At 43.2% G+C, this 6377-nt stretch overlaps 1 pseudogene; it reads right to left on the minus strand.

Annotated features, from left to right (window-relative positions):
• Positions 1 to 652: 652 nt before the first annotated feature.
• The window catches only part of LOC102856605, a 66187-nt pseudogene continuing 60462 nt past the window's right edge, over positions 653 to 6377 (minus strand).

A 6377-nucleotide genomic window follows, 5' to 3' on the forward strand; every position in this document is an offset into this window, starting at 1 on the left:
CTTCCATTCTCTTTATCTATTCTGCATTGAACAGAATGCTTCAGTTTATTTATTTTTTTTTTGAGGGAGGGAATGAATCTACTGATTTTATTTGATGAAAAGGCAAATAAAGCTCATTTTGTATCCAAATGTATAAGAAAATTCTATATCTGCTTGCAGGCTTGGAAGACTTCTCCTTTTTCAATTTATGAAAACAGAGATACAACAGATGAAACCATGCAGGTGATTCCAAAAGCTCAATATTTGCCTCTGCACAGACACAGACAAGGGTTAAAAAAGTCTGATTATGAAGAAGACTTCCGATCCTCAACTGGGATCTCTCATGTCTGTCAAAACTTCAACTCCTGTTGAAACTTTTCCCAAAGCAGGAAGATTTTATCTATTAAATGGACCCTCTGATGTCTAATAAATTTGGACTTCTGAGATTATGGAACATACATAACTTCTTTCCTATGCGGACCCTGTGGTGTGTAAAAAAGCTTGAGCAACCAATGAAACTTTTCTCAGAGAGGACATTTGTAGGGTTTCTCTCATGTGTGTGGCTGCTGGTGTCTATTAAAATCCTATCTCTGAATGAAACTCTTTTCCACTTATAAAGTTTCTCTTCTTTGTGAACTGGTTATTTAACTTGGACCTCTCAATGAAACTCTTTTCAGAGAGGACATTTATAGGGTTTCTCCCCTGTGTGAACTCGCTGGTATTTATTTCAGGAGGACCTGTTGCCGAACTTCTTTTCACAGAAAGGACATTTATAAGGTTTCTCCTCTGGGTAGACCTAATGATGTCTATTAAAGTGGTCTTATCTGAGTGAAACTCTTTTCACAGAGAGGACATTTATGGGGCTTCTCCCCTTTGTAGACCAGCTGGTATTCATTTAGGGTGGACCCGCTGCCAAATCTCTTGTCACTCAGAGGACACTTAGAGGCTTTCTTTCCCATGCGGATTTTTTTCATGGTGCCAAAATCCATAAAAGTCCCTGAAGCCTTTCCCACATTGATCACACTTGAAAGTCTGCTCCCCTACATGAATTCTCTGATGCTTCACAAAGTCTGAACTCTCCAGAAAGGCTTTCTTGCAAGTGGGGCACTTAAAATACATCTTTGCAGTATGAGTTCTCTGGCGAAACACAAGCTTAGAATTTCTATACGTTTCCCCACACTCTCAGCAGGAGAGGAGCTCCTGTGTCATCCATGGTCTCATCTAGTCCTTCTGGGGAGACTCTTCCTTCTGCTTGAGCAACAGCTCAGACAGACGTCTTGGGTGAGAACCATGCGAAAAAGTGGTTGAGCTGTTTTCCAAAAATCTTTTCCTGAGGAGCAAATGGCTCCTCTTTCTCCTCACCTTGGAGATGTTCCTGTGCCTTAGGGAGATAATCTCTTCATCCAAACCATCTCTGTTCATTCACACCAAAGAAGTCAATCAAAGAACCTGAGGAGGAGCCTCTCCTGAGATGTGACAAAGGGCATCTGGAGGCTCCTGGTCCCATATGTTTTTAAACTGAGCATTTCTTGGTGTTCCTGGCACAGAGGGACAGCAATGAGTCATCCTCCAGATGATGGGGCCAGGTTTTTCAGGCAGCAGGGCTGGATTCTCCAGGCTTCAAGTTCAGAGGCCCTGGCTGCAGGGTTGGCGCTCTCCTGGCAGAGGGGCTTGGAGTGAGGTCTCCCAGCAGGAGAGCAGTCCAGGCCACATGCTGCAGGTGGGAGCTTCAGTGCTAGGATCTTCACAGTGCCATGAAGGGAGAGTGCTACCAGCTCTTTCCCATACTCTGAAGAATTAGCTGTGTCAGGTTTGAGACTGGAAGTGCCTCCTGAGACCATTTTCCCATAGGTATCCAGCATGAGGTTCCAGTAGTACTCCTTCTAAGTAGAATCCAGTTGTCTCTACTGCTCCTAAGATAACACTTGGAGAAGTGAGCCTCCTGAGACCTGGTCACTGATGAGCCTTTCCTCCGGTTGGACAGGAACTGGGGAACAGTCATCACTAACTGCAGCTTAATGTCAGCTTCCTCTTTGATGATGTGGCTCAGCTGCTTCTCAGGCCCTGAGGCTGATGCTTAAATCCCAGCTCCCGTGGTCCCACTCAAGACTGACCTCTGCCTCTGTCACTTGGCAGCTTGCAGATTCCACCTCTTCAGATAAGCTTTCCTGTCCCAAAACCACTGCCACAGTCTCGGGGGTTCACCCTTCAAGCTCTCCGCTAGTGTCGCAGCCTCCTCTCTGCTTTTGTGTGCACACCCACATCTGGTCTCCCCAGGATGGATGGACAGGAACTGCTCCAACATGAGGAGCACCAGGATCGACACACTCTTTGCTGTGAACCTCTGACTGCAGCTACTGAAAACAGTTTCCGAAGCTGACTAAGGGTCTCGTGGGGTCCAGACAGCATCTGGTACTGAAAGCATCTGAACAGCTGCTGGGCAGCATCAGGGCTGGAGAGTTGCCCTCGAGGGGCAGAAGCTGCTCAGGGAGTAGGGAATCCTTTGCCTTTGCCAGTGGTGTCACATGGACTAAGGCCTGTCCCAGCTTCAACGGCACCACTGGACTTGTCCTTTCTTATCAACAAGTCTTTTGAGGGTGGAAGAATCAGGTCTTCACATAACCTTCAAGGTTAACCCTACCTGCAGGGACATTTTTGATGTTTTAAGAATTATCTGGAAAATTTAAAACCCTTCCCTCAGTGAACAAGTAGATCTCCATCAAGGCCACCTAGTACTTCTGGGAGCGGTTATACACCAGCTTCAGACTCTTCTGATATCCATTTCAGTCTTTCCTTCCCCCGACCCCCTTTTCCCCCTTTAATCTTTTGTTTTTCTCATGTAGAATGACTGATTTTGTTGTTGTTATGTATCTTCAATTCACTTGCAACTCATGGTAACCCTGCACACAATAGCTCTGAACCTTCCTTATCCTGAGCCAATCTCATTGTCTCTGATACACCTTTTACCCCAGTCACTGAGTCAATCCATCTCATCTGCGGTCTTCTTCTCCTGTGCTGTCTCCCCATTTTTCCAACCATTTGTGCCTCTCCAAGGACAGGTCCCTCCTGGCCACATGCCCAGAGTATGTCAGATGGAGCTTCAAAATTCTTGCCTCCAAGGAGCAGCCTGGTTTCCCTCTCTTCAGGACAGATCTGTTTGGTTTTTTTGACAGCCCATGGTACAGTCAATACTTTTTTCCTAGGACCACAACGATCAATTCTTCTTCTCTCTTCCTTGTCCATTGTTCAACTTACTGATGCATAACAAGTAATTGTGAAGACCATGGCTTGGATTAGGCAAACTTTATTCTCTAAACTGACATCACTAGTCATCAAGTGGCCTTTGGTTAGTGCTCAACATTTCAAATTCATTCTTGAAATGCTTTTTGAATTCACATAGGATATACTCAAGGGCATACTTGTTCACAGGGACATGTTTTAATTTTCTTCATTTTTATATGAATAATTGAGGTCTGTACCACAATCACTCTCTGGCTTTGCTTTAATGAAACTGAGCTTCTCCATTCCCTATTTCCACATTATGTAGTCAATGTGAGTCTTGTGTATTCATTTCTATGGGTCCATATTTGTAATCGCCATTTATTGTCGAGGAACGATATATCCTATCAATAAGTCCTTGGAATCACTAAACCACGTTCCATTATGGAACCTCTGAAAACCATCTGAACAGAAATCTAACATTGGTCCTTACTTTTGCTCTAAAAAATTGGTAGTTTTGTTACATGAACTATAATGTTTGTGAAAATATTAATCTTAAATCAATAAAATCAACAATTTGTAAGTATATTTAGTAGCTCTGGTGGCCTAGTGGTGAGAATCTGCTCTGCAATCTCGAAGGCACACAGTTCAATTCTGTCAGCTACTCAGATGGAAAATATGGGCAATCTCCTTCTTTGCGATTAACTGACACTGAAAATCCACTGGCAGGCCATCTATGGGTCAGTTCCAACTCAGAGATTCACAACAACACCAACATAAGTGCTTTGAACAAGGTAAAGCTAACCATTCTACATGCATGACCCAAGTCCTTAACTTTCCAAAAAGAAATTGGATATTCATTCTCAGGGCTCTATAAAAATAGTCACTTCTATAAATGGCAGGTGTGAATCACTTACTCAATATGTGTGAAAAACAGAGAGTTGGAGTTCAATTACTTTGCCATGGCCTATTTTCTCTCATTGTGTGTTTACTGAAGAAGAAAAAAAATCAGCCATCTGTATTTTAAAATTTCAGAATATAATTTATCCATTACTGCTTTTGACTATACTGAGATACATTTTTAATAGCTCAAATTTAATGGAATATTACTCTCAAATAGACAGGAATTTATTTTATTTATTTTAGTCGTTTATCTCAATTTTCCTTAGCTGCCCTTCCTTTTCACCCTCTCAGAGCAGGTAACCCTTCTCCATTGTTTGCATTTTTTTCTAAGTGTTAAGAAATGCACATTGCTATTTTGTATGCAATACTTTTTGATTTATGTAAATAGTATGTTGGGCTATAGTGTTTGTCCTATTTGTTTTTATTTCTGATCTATTACAAATATTTTGTTTTATTTCTGCTTATTGAAATTTTTATCATGGCTTAAATTATATGCAGGGAAATACAAGCATCATAAGTATACATTTGGATGAGTTTTGATTACAATATTAATTTGTGTAACCACTAAAGCAAAGGAGTTTGACCAAGGAATATTTCCATTGCCTCAGAAAATTCCCTTTTTGGCTTCTTCTGTCAAACCTTAAACCTCATTACATAACTGTCAAGTTAATTATGCCTCATTGCAACCCTATGGAACAGAATGGAACTGCCCTGCAGGGTTGCCCAGATTTTCATATCTTTTGCCTATGGAGTAGATGGTGGACTCAAACTGCTAACCCTTCAGTTATCAGTTAAGCACTTACCTATTATACAATCTAGGCTTCTTTTATTTCTCATTGTTTTTGTTATGTGTTGTCAATGTCAAGTTGCCTGTGGCTCATCGTGACGTACTACAACTCTGAAGCCTGCCCTGTCCTGAGCAAGTCTCACTGACTCGGGACACATCTACCCTCATTGGCCCAGTTACTATATGAATCCATCTTATCTGGGATCTTCCTCTCCTGCTCTATCTCACCACCCTTCTGATCATGAAGTTCCACTCCAAGGATCTGTCCCTCCTGGCCACATGCCCAAAGTATGTGAGTTGTTGTCATTGTTATGTGCTGTCAAGTTGCTTGCAACTCATAGCATCCCTATGTACAACAGCCCTAAACCCTGCTCTATCCTGTGCCAATCACACTGCTTCTGACACACCCATCCTGATTACCACAGTCACTGAATCAATCCACCTCATAGAGGGTCTTCCCCTTGTGCACTGTCCCTCCACCCTCCCAAGCATGATGTCCCTCTCCAAGGACTGCTCCCTCCTTAAAACATGTCCAAAGTATGTCAGACGAAGCCTCAGAATCCTTGCCTCCAAGGAGCAGCCTGGTTTAACCCTCTCCAGGATGAACCTGTTTGTTTTCTTAGCAGTCTATGGCACACTCAATACTGTTCTCCAGCACCACACACAGCTCAAAGGCATCAATTCTCCTTCTATCCTCCCTAGTCATTGTCCAACTCTCTGATGCCTAACAAGTGACTGCAAAGACCATGGCCTGTATCAGGCGCACCTTCATCTCCAGAGAGACACCATTGTTCATCGGTACTTTAGAAAGGTCCCTAACAGCAGACTTTCCCATAGCAATATGTTTTTTTATTTCCTGGCTGCTGGTGGCGAGAGTGTTGACTGTGGAGCCAAGTAAACTAAAGCAATGAACAATCTCAATCTCTTCACCATCCATTCTGATGCTGCCAATTGATCCAGTGGTGAGAATCTTTGTCTTCTTGATATTGAGCCTCATTCCATATTAAAGACTGCAGTCCTTGACCCTCAGCAGCAAGCGCTTCAGGTCCTCCTCAGTTTCAGCAAGCAGGGTTGTTCATCTGCATAACGCAGATTGTTAATAGATCTTCCACCAATCCTGACGCCACACTTCTCATAGAGCCCAGCCTCCCATTTAATCTGTTCTGCATACAGGTTGAAAAGGTATGGAGATAAGACACATCCCTGGCGTACACCCTTCCCAATTTTGAACCATGCAGTGTCACCCTGCTCTGTTCTGACGACTACCTCTTGATCCAAGTATGTTGTTGTTGTTGTTGTTATGTGCCGTCCAGTCGTTTCTGACTCATAGCGACCCTATGCACAACAGCTCTAAACCTTGCTCTAATCTGCGCCAACCACACCTCCTCTGACACACCCATCCCGATTACCCCAGTCACCGAATCAATCCATCTCATAGAGGGTCTTCCCCTTGTGCACTGTCCCTCCACCCTCCCAAGCATGATGTCCC

This window comes from Elephantulus edwardii, unplaced genomic scaffold (assembly GCF_000299155.1).
Source record: "Elephantulus edwardii isolate Elephantulus edwardi_28Jun2011 unplaced genomic scaffold, EleEdw1.0 scaffold00583, whole genome shotgun sequence".
NCBI lineage: Eukaryota > Metazoa > Chordata > Mammalia > Macroscelidea > Macroscelididae > Elephantulus > Elephantulus edwardii.